This window comes from Alligator mississippiensis, chromosome 3, assembly GCF_030867095.1.
Source record: "Alligator mississippiensis isolate rAllMis1 chromosome 3, rAllMis1, whole genome shotgun sequence".
NCBI classification, from domain to species: domain Eukaryota; kingdom Metazoa; phylum Chordata; order Crocodylia; family Alligatoridae; genus Alligator; species Alligator mississippiensis.
The window spans coordinates 200,539,329-200,555,148 of NC_081826.1; the positions used below are offsets into that span (position 1 = coordinate 200,539,329).

At 39.3% G+C, this 15,820-nt stretch overlaps 1 long non-coding RNA gene across 1 annotated transcript in view; it reads left to right on the forward strand.

Moving 5' to 3' along the window:
* The window catches only part of LOC132249137 (uncharacterized), a 112,323-nt gene extending 97,965 nt beyond the window's left edge, over nucleotides 1-14,358 (forward strand). The window contains exon 5 of the long non-coding RNA XR_009460544.1: nucleotides 13,605-14,358. This is a non-coding gene — a long non-coding RNA (uncharacterized LOC132249137). The remainder of the gene's footprint in view (nucleotides 1-13,604) is intronic.
* The last annotated feature ends 1,462 nt before the right edge of the window (nucleotides 14,359-15,820 follow it).

Here is a 15,820-nt window from a genome sequence, read left to right on the forward strand (position 1 = left end):
GAATATGTAGAGAATTCTGCCACAAAAACTCTTAGATGTGAAGCTGGTAGTGGTGTAGAGTCCACTAGGGTGATGTCACACAAGACACTGTTTTCCTCATATAAACTAGATGTTCCCACATCATCTATGGGAAAATGTAGTCCTCATAGATTTTTTGTGTATACCAGATGTACCTCTACATTTTTTTCAGGGTCCATCTCCATGAACATGGACTGGGAACATAGCTAGCTCCTTTTCTGATTGCTTTTGGCTTCCTAGCTGGCTGGTACATGCACGTGAGACATCCAAGAAGAGTAAGTTACACTTCGGCAGTAATAGTGGTGCATTACGGCTCACTGAAAAGGAATTAAGCCAATAAGAAAGATGCACACATTGCAAAGGTTTCCCCTTTGAAGACTTGGTTCCCTCTCTCCTACCTACTCCATGTGGCCACAGCCCTATATGCATAAAAATAAAGTTATATATTTTATCAGTAGCTACACAGAAGAGCTAGGTCTTGCTGCTTTTTCTTTCCATGTGGGTATCATTCCATCTGCTTCTGTTTTTCTTCTGTGCCTAGCTATGCAGTCAAGGGTAAAGGTCCTTCTGAACCCAGTAACTCATCAAACCAACATGGTTTTGGCACTCCAGTTCCTATAACCAACAGTCTACAATGGAATGATGTGGCTAGAATTGCATCTGAGTCCCTTTGATTCCCCAGCCTGAAAAACTAGATATTCATTTAAAGCTGGGCCAACTGGCTTGGCAGAAGTGTGTTGCAGTACTCCAACTCATGCCTCTGAAGACATAGCAAGACAGGAGACAGGGTTCTGCCACTGTGGTGGCCTATACACATGCTCAGAGATGGAGCAGGTGGGGTGGGTTGTTTTAATTAGAGCCATTCCCAGACAACTACTCTAATTAAAACATGTCACCATCACATGTATTAAATGGCTTCACATTTTAAAATGGCTGTGGGTTGCTTTATCTAAAGTTCATTCGATGAGATTTAGATAAAGTGCTCTCACGGCCATTTAAAAATTGTATAGGCAGCCTGTGTCTCTAAGCTCAGAGATGTAACTGGTTGCTTCAGTGTTTTGGGCAGCAGTTGTGCACAGGGCAGCATCAGTGGCTGTGCCACAGCCAGAATAGTTGTATCAGTGCCAGCAGCATGTCTCCTATTCTTTTCACACCCCCACCCAGAGTCAGTGCCTAGGACTGGTGTTATAACAAGCTTAGATCAGGGCCCAGCTGGTCCCAACTGAATGATCATGACAACCCAACTCCTGAGGCTGCAGAGAAAGAGGCCCCACCTGCAGCAAGACCAGATCAGAGCCCTAGGCCTCCTTCTTGGTCCTAACTGGACAATTAGGGCAATCAATCCTACCTGTCCTGGCCAGCAGTTCAATGTCTAGGGAGACTTTGGAACTTGCTCCTGACCCCTCTGTGCTTCCCTGACTTGCTTTTTGAACTCTGTCTATAACTATTAGCTCATCCTTGCTTCAGTTCAGGTACCTGGTCTCAACTCCTGGCTTACCGTGACCCTAGTTTTGACTTCTGGCTCCCTCTGACCATAGTCCCTGGACTTTGCCCAATTATCAGGTGACGTTTCCCAACCACCTATGCCCAAGTTCCTAAAAATTTCATACTCTGTAGGCAAAATCTATTCAATACTTTTATGAGTAACTGTTATAGTTCCTCCAAAACAGTTGAAGCTTCAATATGATCTCTTATTGAAATGTGTAATGAAATAAAACAGGAAAAATAGAGGTCTAATTAACTTCTATCCTTGCTAAAGTGAGCTAGAGTGCCTAATATTGTTGGATCCTGTTTGTTGCTACTGTGGGAGGTCTATTCTGTAATTTTGTAAGGGCTTTTCTCACATTAGTAGAAGTTTCTAACTGTAAAAAAAATTAAAATAAATAAAGGTGGGGGGGGGAAGTAGCATGCAAATTATCTACTATTTTGCCTTGTCTTTATGACCTTGACTTCTCTTACCACCCCTACAAATGGCATATTGTTAATTCATTCCACTGTTTAAAAATGTGATTATATTTTGTTGTGGCTACATGATAATCATAATCACAATCCCCTTTTGTGTTTGCTTTCTAGAAGCATTTGAATGATTGACTTTTACTGGTACAAATGGTCACAGAAAGCAAACTTCAATATCACATGCATGGGTATTCATTGAAACTAAATGTTACATTCTCATGTGTAAATATTTCTGCCAGAAGTATTTGCCTGTTGTTCCAATGAGTGAATAGAAACAATACCTTGTGACTTATCTGTCTTATCACAACAAACCAACCCAACTCAAATATTAAATATTTGCAGGTAACCATTCTTGATTAATCTACAGGGTTAAATGTTTAAAGTAATTTCGAATAACAGATGATTCTGAGGAAATTGCAATCTGTTCTCAGGTATTCTATTTGTGAAAATGAAACAACATCATCAATTAAATATTCATTGTGAATTATTTGTTTGTCCCAAACTGTAGTAAGTATTAAGATACGGTATTTCTAAACTTATCAAGCATTCAACAAAACTTGCCAGGGAAGGCATGTGTGTGTGCATGTATGTACATACAATATACTTGTATATACATTACACACATGCACAGATATTTTCATTGGTACTATTTCTCCCCATGGAAATATATTAATGACTTTGGAAGCCAGAGGAGACCATTGAGAAGTAGATGAGTAGATCTGATTCTGAAGTCCTTTCTCTTTTTATTGTTCATTGCCAAGACGCTTGTATTTCATATATCTAATGCTGCATAGTCCTTCACAACTGTATTTGCACTTCAGTGAAATGAAAAGAAAAAAACCAGCAAAATATAATCAGAGTCTCAAACTCTTACTCAGATTCAATAAACAATGGTCAAGGAGAAGACAGGCAGTCTGTAGCTATTAATATTTATGCAAAGTATGTCTTAATCTTTTTCAGATGAAGTTCACCTTTGTAGAGGACTATTCCAAGGCGTATGTTCCACCTAAGTCTCAGTTAAGCCCTATTTTGGCAACTGAAGCTATATATGAATATTGCCAGGAGTTTGTGTTGGCCTTCTATATGGAAGAGAATTTATCCAAAGGTGCTGAACCTTAAATTCATAACATTATCTGGGAACTGGTCTCATGTACAGTCTTAACTACACAAATAATAAAGCATTGAGACAAATAGGCTTACCAATTTGTGTAAAGATTTGTATCAGATTCCACTTTAAAGCTATTAGAATACAAAAATGCTGAAGTTCTAGATCTACAACAGCATCCATCTATCTATAGATAGATAGATAGATAGATAGATAGATAGATAGATGCTACTATTTTAATAGCTTTAAAGTGGAATCTGATACATATATATATCCCCTACAGCAAAAGTTCTTTAAAAAATGGCCAAGTCATTTTTCTAAATTTCTACATAAGGGAATGCCATTTGATAGTATAGTAAATAGGGTTTGAGGGTCACTAGCATTTGTTTGCTAGCATTGCTGCTAGTAAAGAAATATATAAGAGTACCCTGAAAAAAGTTCTTCAGTAAGAAAAAAACAAATTATGCACTCTGATGATACATTGAAAACTTTTAGTATGAATGCAACTGAATTTTACTATAACTTACAAATTAAAAAACACAACAAAATAGTGCAAACATTTTCATCCTGTGTTTATCTTCATGCTTTACTGGCTGAAAATTGTGTGTTGCCAAGACTAGATATATTTAGACATGTGTGTATGTATGAGAGAGAGAATATATGCAGGGAGGAGGTGGGGAAGATTTCACCTGGAAATTTGTAAGCATGTGGGGGGGAAACTAAATATAAATAAAGGTTGCAGAGACTGCCAAGTTGGAGATACTCATCCTCTGTGTGACCTTAGTGGGTGCAAACAGAGGTCAGTCTTACCTCACTGAAATGAATGAGAATTTTGCCATTGACTTCAGTGGGAGCTGGACCAGCCCTTAAAATCCAGAACTTCGAGTGTTGAGGAAACTTTTTTTTAGTTGTTGTAGCTATGTAATCAGTAGGGTTACATACATTTGAGCAGGTCTTGACAGCCTTTTCTATTCAGAATGGGGCATTTTTGCACACTTTTCCCTAGAGGTAGCCAGCTATGTTTATCTGCAATTGAGCAGGGCAGATTTGCACCTTACAGACTAATCCAAAGAGTCTGAATTTTGTGCAGAAGATCAGCACAAGGTCTAAGCACTACTTACACACTCTTTTGAAGACTTAAGTTGCACTTAAGTGATATTTATGCCTATGCCTGGCTTCCCTTGAACAGAAGAAGTGAATTTCACTCTAGTTAGCTCACATGACATTCTAGATCAGTTGCTGGTCTTTTATTTTCCCAAGCAGTAAAATTAATTAAACCCACTATCACTGAACAAAACAAACAAACAAATACTGACTGGTATTTTGGGATCTGAAATATTCACTGAATAGTTATTTTTACTCTATTCCATCATCTAAGGTTTTTTTTTACTTGCATTATGATGGTAAAAAATTGTAAACCACACTTATGCAGATGCCATTGAAGACTGGAGCTGATGACATACAGATTAATTTTTATTTATAAATGTGAGATTCTAGGGACCCACCCAATATATGTGGGTGTGAGATTTGTTATCATTGGAGCTGAACCATTCTAGCAGGACTAGAAAAATATTTTAAGTTAAATGTAAGAAATTTCAAGGTATATTTGGCACTAACTGCACTTGCTTCTTTATTCTGTAAGGTGCTGAAAGACATGAAATTCATTGCCTTGAAGGTTTAGTCATTGAGAGGGTAAAAAGATTACATTTGCTGTATGTGGAAGATATATGTTGGATGACGGATAGCTAGGAGGTCTTTCTATGCTATTTCTAAAGGCTTCATGGTCAAGCAGATAAAAAGTTGCCTTTTCTGTTTGTAGGAAAGGTTATCTTTCAAAACATACCCTACACAAATCAAGCAATGTTTATATGAACACCTCTTTAGTTTTATTTATTTTGTGATACAAAAACCATTTCCTTTAATCAGTCATATTTCAATGCACTACAAACTGTTCACTGTTAGTGATGGTTCTAGGACTTGAATGAGCAGTAAAATGCCATTAAAGCTTTCATCAGACCTTAAACTACAACAGGAACCCTATTTAATCTGAGGAGAAATGGGCCATATTGGTGATATAGGACCCAAGTCACTTAAGTACATGTTTAACTTTTGGCCAACAAGCCAATGAAATCCCAAAATATTATATAGTAGCTTTATTTGTCCTCTTTAGAAATAAATTCAACAATGCCTTTTTTATCATCATTATCATCATCACTATTATTTTCATGTTTTTCCATTAAACACATTTATTTTTTCTGACTCAAATGATAATAAACTCAGAGCTAAGATATTCTGACAGCATCTAGTCTTTTCTAGCATGGGCTACAGCTAAGTTAACATTAATATAAATATGTAAGGATTTTAGCAGCAAGCAAAAGAAGTTTCCTGGAATAGTGTTAAAGGTGTCTAAAGTTTCAACAAAACCAAGCTAGACTTTCATGCTGGTAACCAGACCTTTAAAGCAGAAATTAAATTCCAGAGCCCTCTGCCCCTCAAAGTAGCTTAGTCCTTATGAAACACAAAAAGACAGAGAAGAAGAAAGATCTTACTTATTATAGGCATAATCAAGCTGCCTTACTTTCTAGTTATTTATTTTTCTTCAAATGTCTTGGGACTTGTGCATCATTATCTTCAGTGAACATCTTTAGTAAACAGGGAGTTTAAGTGTATTTGTGTTGTTCTGGCTTGTTGCAGTTGTTGACCTGATTGGATCACATGCTGCTTTGATCATTTAAAAGTATGGAGGTTTTACAGATAAATGTTCTGGAATGGTTTGCAAAAGCAAACTAAAAAGAAAGAAGTACTTGTTCTGTTTGTTTTCTTCCTAATTCATCAGAGTTTTAAAGCATCTTAGAGGTAAAAAAGGTCCCCACCACAAACTATCACTTGGCTTTGAACATTTATATTTAATCATTTCCATCTTATAAAAAATGAATTATTCCTGGTGATAAAGTTTCTGAGGTTCATTTGAAAAGGCAGTTGGGCATATCACCCTCCCCCATGGTTCCTAAAACATAAAAGATCTAATCTTGAGCTATTAATTAGGCCTATGTGAAGCAGCTAGTATACATTTTGGATTTGAATTCAGCCAATTTGAGGGACAGTGATTTGATTTGGTGATTCGAATCACTGTCCTGAATTGATTCAGCCAAATCTGATTCGGGGATTCGGCTGCTGCCAAATCAGCTGAATCTCCTAATCCAACAGGCCCTATCCCCCTCCCACTCTCACAGCTGTGTCAATGGCTGCCTCACCTGGCCCCAGCATCCCAGCTCTTTAAAAAAAAAAAGCCCAGCACTCACTAGCTAGCTGCCAGGCGGGTGGACGATCCCCACTGTCCCGCACTGCTCCATGCTGTGTGGGGGGCTCTATCATGAGTCCCCATCCCCCACCTGCTCTTCCAGCCTCATCTTACAACTCTTTAAAAAAGAAAAAAGCCCCCACTCACCAGCTCCTTCCAGGAGAGGGGGTGAACCCTGCTGCCCCCCATTGCCCTGTGCTGCATGGGAGGGTTGTTCCATGAGCCCCCACAAGGCCTGATGGCAGCAGCCGATGAGTGTGGGGCTTTTTTTTTTTAAAGAGCTGGGACTCTGGGGCCAGGCGGAGCAGACATTGACAGGGCTGGGAAAGCAGGTGGGGGATGGGGGCTCATGGCAGAGTCCCCACCCATGCAGCGCAGGGTAGTGGGGGGCAGCAGGGATTGACACCCACCTGTCAGGAGCTGGTGAGTGGGGTTTTTTTGTTTTTTTAAAGAACTGGAAGTGGGGGCCGGGCAGGGCAGCCATGGGGTGCGGCAGGGGTCGAGTGGCACTTGGGGAGGCTGGGGGAGCAGGCAGGGGATGGGGCCTGGCGGGGGTCCCCCCATGGTCCCCTCCCCTCTCCTTCAGCCACCCCCATCCTTCCCCCTACTTACCAGTTTGGAGTCCAGATCCAGCTCCCTGCGGTGGCAAGTGGGGACTGCCTGAATCTCCAAAGTTGTCTGAATCTTTTCTGAATCAATTCAGACCTTTTTATTGGTCTCCTGATTCAATTTGGATTCAGAGATTCAGCTGCTGAATCAGACCAAATCTCCTCCGAATCGAATTAACACCCAAAGCTTCGCACAGCCTTACTATTAATTGGTGGACATTTTGCTGTTAGTACAGGATGAAGTCATTATGTGACTCAGACAAACAGACAAGATTGGTGTCTTTTGTTGTATGACAATGCCAGTTTGCTCTGTTGGCTTGAGTTCATCAGCTTCAGTGACTGGAATGTGTGACCCCTTAGCACTGCATGAGATTCTGAACAAGAATAAAAATATCTCATAGAAAAAGAGTCATCCTGTTGAGGGTACCAGCCTAAAAATAATATGTTAGTACATAATTTCATCTCCATGTTCTTTGATCATCCTAAAAGGTTGGCATTAAATACTTTACAAGTACTCAGTATGTCACTGTTTCTTTGCAAAATTTTCTAATTATTACCCATCATTTTTTTATTCTCTAGGCTATGTTTTCTGAGAGACTCCTGTGCCAGTCTCTGTATACCAGCTTGCAAAACCTGTCCTTTGCATATACAAAGAGACACCTGTACTTTTGCTTACCCATTCTGCTGTTTAAATGTTCATTGTGAATGTAAATCTATGTATACAAATGCATAGACATATAAGTTAGGATAGTCTTTGACAAGTGAATATAATAACTGATTTAGGAATTTCTTCAGTTGTAGATAGATATGGAATAAGTACACAGTTAGGGTTTTTTAAGTCATACAGCAATCTAGTGAGGAAGGAAACCTTGGTCTCTTGACTAGTATTTTCTCATTCTGATTACTAGATCTGTCCAATACTGAGCTAAACATATCATATCATACACTTCATAGCTCTATGTGATGCAAAATGAAGTCATACCCTCTAAAATTAAACTATATAGTACTAAATGGCATGATGTTATACTTCAAACTCAAGTTTTTAATGGAAAATTGCCCTAAAATCCACATTGATTTATTCTTGAAAGAACTAGTGTTAAGGACAGATATTCAAAACTGGGGGTATTGTATACCATATGCATGCAGTTGTTCCCCTGCATATGCGCACACAGTTATTGTAAAGGAAGTGACTCAGTTCACCTGTACCTAGTTAGGCAGTTAATCAATATTTCTGCATACATGCACCCAGTTTTCATTGACATATACAAAACTGGGTCTTTATTTTTGCACAGGCCTCCCATTTTGAAATTTTGACAATAATAAAATTGCTAAGAATAGCTGAAAGTTTTTGCTGTCATCTCTACATCCTGATATGCAGCTTTTGTTAATGATGAACTAATTTGCACTTTAAGGGTAGGAACAGACATTACACATAAACTGGTTTACGTGATTAGAAACTGGTTTAAACATGTAACAGAACAGATGTTCAGTGCACATAAACCTGTTTGAAAATGGCTGAAACCGGTTTGCGATAAACCTGGTTGAATGTACTATCAGACTTAACTGATTTGAGTCAAACTGGTTTATGCAATGTCTATCCCAGACCCCTTGCTGGTTTAAGTTAAATCAGACTCCCCCAGCATCCCAGCATGCTCTCTGGGCTGGGCAGGGCTCTCTGATCCTGCTGAAGGGCAGGCCCTCTGCTCCCTGGCTCAGCTCTGGCAGAGACTGCAGGCATCTGCCTGGCTTCTGTTCCCCCCGCCCCCAACCAAGGATTGTCCTGTTCCATCTGCCTTACATTGACACACAGCATTAGCTAGCAGACCACATGCTGGCTACGCTCTGTGCTGTGGCAGATGGGACAAAGGCAGAATCAACAGGTAGCTGGCAATATTCCTCTGTTGTTTTCTTAATGGGGTGACAAACACTAAGTTAGGGGTCATAAACACTGTGTTATCAATTCCCTGCTGGACTGGTCAGGAGGGAGGTGGGGGGGAGGTGGAATGCTCCCTAATCAGAGTGTCCTGCCAGGGCCTGGCTACATCCCTCCTCAGCTCAGCATTGTAGAAGGGGCAAGAGGGCTGCTCTAGTGCCCCCTGGCTTCTAGCCTGAGCGAATGCAGACATGTGCCTGCATTTTTTCAGTCCATGCCTCATGGGTACAAGCTGGTTTAGCCTAGCAAGGTTAGACTAACCTGCAAAGATTGAATCAATTCAGGCTCAGGATTTTTTAATGTCTGTCCCTAGCCCAAGGGTCTCTGCTGCCTTATAGGTAATCTGTGCAAAGTGAGGCTAAATAATGCTACAAAGCATTTTACATTCATTTTACTTCAGTGTAAATAGTTGCAAAAGATGCCAGGCAGTGCAGAATTAATTTGCACCATCCTGCTGTGAGTTAGATTAACATCTGATTGCCTTTCTATCAATACATAAATGAGCCATAGAAAGGTTAAGTGATTTGTGCAAGATCACATAGAAAATTAGTAGCAGTGTAGGAAAAGAATCAAAAATCCTACCTCACAATTCTTAGTCAGTTCTTAGAATACATGGCAGCTCCATGAAGTGCTTTCATCTGAGAAATTTTTCTAGGCTAGGTCAGATTACAAGATGGTTTCCCATAACTACTTAATTTTTTCTACTCCTTTGTCTGTGTTTATATGTACCATTCTGGGCTAGATTATGCCTTTATTTGAAGTGGCTAAGCAGAGGAATAAAGCCCTATATCTCTCTTCCCTTGCAAGATTTTCTTAGAACTCGATTCATAGTGTAAGCCTGGTACCAAGTGCAAACCCTGTTCTCTGGATGCTCACAGCTATGAGGAGGATGGCATAGAGGTAGATGCTTACTTAGCTGAATGCTTGCTTGGTTTTATGCCCTCTCTTCAGTAGCAGAATAACTGACTGAGTCAGAGGCACAAAGTAAACTTCACTTTTCAAGAGGTGCTGTGGTGTGCAGCCTGACCCCAATCCCATTGAAATCAATAGAACACACTCTGTGGAACAGCTGTGACTTCCTGAGTTACAGTTCCTCTGTAGGGTGGCTTCTGAAGTAGAACAGTTGCATGCTATCATCAGGGTTCATTTTGGCTCACTATGTTTTGAAAATGTTCATGCACAAGAGATAAGGGATAAACTAATCAACTGGAGTCAAATGGCAAATATATAGATATAGATGTACAGTATATAGATAATCTAAAACTGTCTTCTCCAAGTCCTTGAGTGATCATGAATGTCCTATGTACAGCGGAAATGAACTATTACTTGCAGGGCCCACAGTAAGGGGTTTTGGAAATCTCAGAAGTCCTGCAAGTAGTCAAGGAAACCTTCCATTACTGTAACATTATTTCCTGCAGTTCCCAGCACTGAGGTTCCTCAGGTTGCAGGCAAAAAAACCATGGCATTCTTGGGCTGTCCCCAATTCAGCAGCACTTGTACAGCTTTGGGATATAGGTTATACTTCTTGTTGCTCCTGCTTGTCACAGAATAAAAAATAGGCCTATGCTAAATGACACGGCCCTGACTGGGCTAGCAGTTGTGGGGTGGGGAAAGCATGACATTCAAGGCATTCATTTATGAAGAAGAGAAATTATGTTTGTCTGTTTCAGATAAAGCTTATTGTTTCAACCTTGAGGGAACAGACATGATAAAGATCCTTAATAACTCAGCAATTTAAAATAAAACAAAAGTCTGGGCAGTTTTTAAAAAATAAAGGGGGAAGAAAAGAAAAAACAAAAAAGGGGAAGGTTTTATGGAATTTTAAATTAGTAGCACATAGAGCTGATTGACTGACTTGTTGCAAATAATGAGTCAGATTGTTCCATCCAGTTATTAATTAGAGTTCAGTGATGAGTATTCTTCTTATTTGTATTGTGATATCACTATAGGACTCTATCAAGATAAGGAGACAGGGGTCCATTTTGTTAGGTGCTTTGTAAAGCTCAAGGAATCAAAACTTGTGCAGGAGGTGATATCTTTTATTAGATCAACTAGATATTTGCAAACAAATTATTTTATTTATTTGCAAGCTTTCTGGCACACCCTTCATCAGGCATAGGGGAGAGCACAGAATGTAAAATTTCTTCTAGGTAGAAATGAAAACATAAAATGTAAAGCTCAAAAAGGCAAATTAGAAAGACCTAAAGAAGGGACACAATGTACAGGAAAAATAACTGGGGGTCATGCCTTGTTAGTTCCATATCTTCTTTTTTATGTGTTCATTTATTTTATACTTTATTTTGGAGAAAGGGACTGAAGAAAGAGGGAATGACAGGTAAAGATCAGTACAGAGAAAGAAAAGGAAGAGAGTAACCAATGTTATGACACTGCTCTGCTTCCCTCAGCACATGTGGCTTGGAGAAGTGAGGGCAGATGGGAACTGGTACCTCTGAAATAGATTTCCATGGCTGAACGGACAGGATTTTTCTCTAAAACAACAGACAGGGAGAGCAACAAGAAATCTCTTAGGTATAGCTGTTCTACTTTTATTAGCCCAGGTGTCATGGCAGGGCCAAACTAGTGCAGCTCCCTGTCCCTGTAATAGGGTGGCAATAATAAGAGGCTTTTTCTTTACTAAGGTCTATGTAATGTAGGGAAGTCCAGACTGGCCTCTCTGTTAACCTGATTGTGACTTTTCACATGAAAGAGATGAGCATAATTTGACCCATTAACTAACAAAGTTTGTATTTTGGAGGATGTTGAAAAAAATGTGGCTCTTCAAAATGAGCGTTGGTCCTGATGATGGATTTGTTTTCTAACTTAAAAACTAGTATAGCCTGTATACTATACACACTTTATAGTGCAAGGCAAAAGCATTGCCCTAAATCATACATTTTCATTATTTCTAATGTTTACAAAGATATCCTATTTTTGAGATGATTTCATTTTGTTAAGCGGATTTGGTCTTAAATGTGAGATTTTTTTGGTGCAGGGAGGGAAAGGTGGTAAGCATTTAATATACTGATGTGAGACCTGTAAGATCTGAGATAAAGCACTACCATTACCTTCTCATACCTTTGCATTACTAGCCATTACTGAATGACATGGTGCAGAAAGGCTGTTAGAGAAGGCTAATGCCTATACAGCTGGTATAATGAAGAAATGGGAGGTTTAGGCACGGGAAACCACAGCTCCAACAGGAGGAGCTGAAAAGATATAGATAAGATTAGTGACATATGTAAAGGCACAGATACTGTGTGACAAAGTCTGCCCAGCTGAATAGGCTGAAGCCAGCAGTAATAGGAAGCCCATGTTCTCCCTAATCCTCCCAGATAAGCTGTTCCATCCAGAATTATCAGCCAACAATCTTCAGGGTATCAGGCTGAAAATGAAGTTTCAGACTGCTTTGATTCCTCATCCATAAATGAGAAAGTGCCTGAAGGATCTTTATTTATTCTCGCTCCCACCGAAACACTCTTCAAAAAGTGCCAATATACTAGCAACAGATGCATAAAGCCTCCCTTACTTTGATTGACAGAACATGATATAAAGCAACCCTCACTTGACATTTCAGTTTCATCAGGCTCCTAGCAAGGGGAAAAAAAACCTTAAAAAACTTCACAAGGAAATAAAGGGGGATTTATGCAAACTCACAGTGAATGTTTTCAGAATGGAATTTAACTAGTTTCTTGTTTCAGCTTCTTATTTAACACCTCGTGATGGTGATGAATAATTTCAGTTATGTGCTTATTAAATGCTTGTGGTTTCTTTCTTTGACAAGTTTTTAAATGTTAATTTTGGACAGTTGACTTCTGTGTTTTTACTTTGCCGAGTTTCGAAATAATTGGTATATTTTCTCTAGGGAAAAGTGTTTAATTTGGAGGAAAAAAAGTATTTAAAATATAGCCTTGAAATGACAATATTAATAGGAGCCAAAAAAGCTTTTTGTTTCCTTCCTGTGAATTATAATTGTCTGAAAACTACAGAGTTGATATTTTGCAGGTTTTTCTATTTCTTATCATGACAGTTCAAGCAAAGTGGAAGGGGAAGAAACCTCTAAAAATTGATTTTGCATGACTATGTTTCTGATATGATAACTAATTGAGTACAGTTCTTCTTAAGGAAGTCAGACTGATAAATGGTCTGAATGAGCATTGAGGATGTGCACTAACGTTTTTCTTATTAACTTGTGTTTTAATGAATTTTTCTACTATCATATCTGGTTTGCATTGCACTTGGAAAGCCATTACAAGCTACAGATATAACACTCCTGGCATAAATAATGCTTGAGGATTAAAGAAGTATTTTTTTCTTGATTAAACGCTAAAATGAACTTCTATATTCCATAGGTTAGAAAGTTACAAGTCAAATATGAACTGTGGCAGTGCAAGTGGTTACAAGTCTGTGTGTGGTTAGAGGGGAGTGGAAATGGGCATTGTACAAATTTTGTAGAAATGAGGGGCAGTTTTTCATCATTAGCTGAACGTACTGATCAGTGATCACACAAACCTGTCTTGGCTTTTTTTAAAAACTTTTTAACAATATTGAGAGTGTTCTACCAGGTGGGTGTGTTCTTTTCTTGCCTCATTTGTAAGGCAATTGATTTAAGAGGAACAAATATACAGTACTCTACATAAGAAATCAGGAAGGCAGTAACTTGACTTAACATTGATGTTTGTGCAGGCAAGCTGACTGACTCTTCAATAGAAGTAGGAGTGGCATTGTGAATTTGCCTTTTTTGGAATGAAAGGAGGATGTGAATCTGCAGACTTCAGCCATCCATGATGGGATGCATCTGTTTTCTCTAATGAAAAACACTTTTCACCTCAGAAGGAAAAAAAAAAAGAAGAAAAAGTGGATCTGAGTTCCTCTAGGGGGAAGGCATAGAATCAGGATCAAAAGAAACTGGCATAACATGTTAGCAAAACTGCTGGGATGTTTGTAAAAATCCCATGGAGACTTTCTATTTTTATTTACAAATGAAAAATGCTTTGCACAGACAACTAAGGGCCTTGCTACATGGTAATTTTGGGCGGCTCCTGGAGCTCTTAACACCTGGATCGGCTGCACATTAGCACCTGAAATTAGTTTTAACCACTCATTAGATAGTTCAAAGTTATGGTACTCCAGGGCAGGATTATCTCTGATCCATGTTACCCAGCTCCTGTTAAACTAAGGTGTAGCTGTCACTCTAGGCTACACCTTAGTGTAAGCAGACCCACCCATGCACCTTCTCCCCTGCTGACCAAATCAGTCCCTCCACAGCACCCCAGATCTTCCTTTGTGCCTTCTTCCTTTGTTGCTTTTGTTGCCTTTTTCCTTTTTTGTTGCCTGAAGGTACACCCTGGCCCAAGAACATCACAGGTCTATGATTTCCTAAATGTTTTCTTTGTTCTATATAGATACATAACAAGATTTACAGAGAATAAAGCTTGGTTGCTGTTTGATTTAACAAATAAATAAAAAGAAAACAAATAACGTGGACTTTTTTGTATTTTGTACCACTGTTCAGCAGGTCCTCAAACAAATCAGTAGAATCCCCTATTGCATGCTTAGATTGATGGCCTTCTCCATTGATGCCATGGGTCAAATTCTGTCCTCCCAAACGTAAATTGTTCTAATCCATCTGAAGGTTCATTCGGCTTTCCTGCATTTGTACAGTTTGGCACACTGTGCCACCACGGCTAGGCTTTGAACAGAGAATGATCTCTAGAATCCACGGGTGGCAGCACTTTTAAGTGGACTAAAGAGAACCCATTTGGTGCTTGAAAGTGAAAGTTGATTGTATGTCTACTGCCTCTACACATTAAAGATTTATGGGGATAGAAAAATGCCTTTGTGTTCTGTACATATTTTTGAGTGTCTATGGCTCCTCCATCATGCTAAAAATTATTCTAAGCTGTTTACTGTGCAGCACATGGTTAGAAGATGCTTCCTTAGGAAGCAGAGAGGTTCACTCCCTTGCTCTTACTTAAATTCATGTACAGGCCTATGTAAAGGTGCAGGGAGGAAAAGAAAGCTAGAAAACATGTTGAAAAAGTATGTTCTGCTTTTTACGGTGAGGCACTGCAATGATATTCCATCTTTTGTTCAAAAGTGTTAATTGAATTAACTGATATGTCTAACACCTTGCGAATAAAACAAATGTTACCTCCAAGGCAATCCCATATGTGAAGAAAACCTTTTCTGAAGTGCTGCTGCTCTAGTGAAACCTGTATACAAAACTAAAGAGGAGCTGCAGAAAGGAGCAGCCCCTACAGGGTTAAAATAATTTGAAATGCCATACCAAGTAATCCCACAGTTTAAAAATGTTAATCAGTTTTGAAAGTCTAAGTCATCCCCTGCTGATAAAGAAAATGAACACAGGAACAGAGAAAAAATTGGAGTCTCTGAATTAAGAATCTGTGGGGCTTTTCATCAACACTTGGTAGGCAATCCAAATACTCAATCTTGTCAACCAGTGCACTGGTGCAAAACTCTGCATAATTTTTTTTTTCTTAGAGCCATTCTGCTTTCCTGCACTTGTACAGTAGCCAGGTTTAGATGTCATGTGCCTTGCACCTGCATGACAGAGGAAAAGGCTGGGAAACTAAAAGGCTTTTCTGAAAGTGTCTAAACCTACTGATCCCTTTCATTGACAATTACAAAGATCCTAAAATAGATGTCCCCAAGGAGACTATCACCGCCTTTGCTCTGGCTGATTTAACCAAAGCAGAAGAAGAGGGGGAGGAAAAGAGAAGTTACCAAAACTTCCTGGCTCCCAGTCTTCCCACAGTTGCTCCCAACAGGAAGTGAAGTGGTGGCCCTCCAAATGACATGTTCCCAAGTAACTCCAGCAGGAGGTGAATGAGAGCCCTGTACCCTATTAATGACTACCACTACTCTAAGGATTTTCTTAT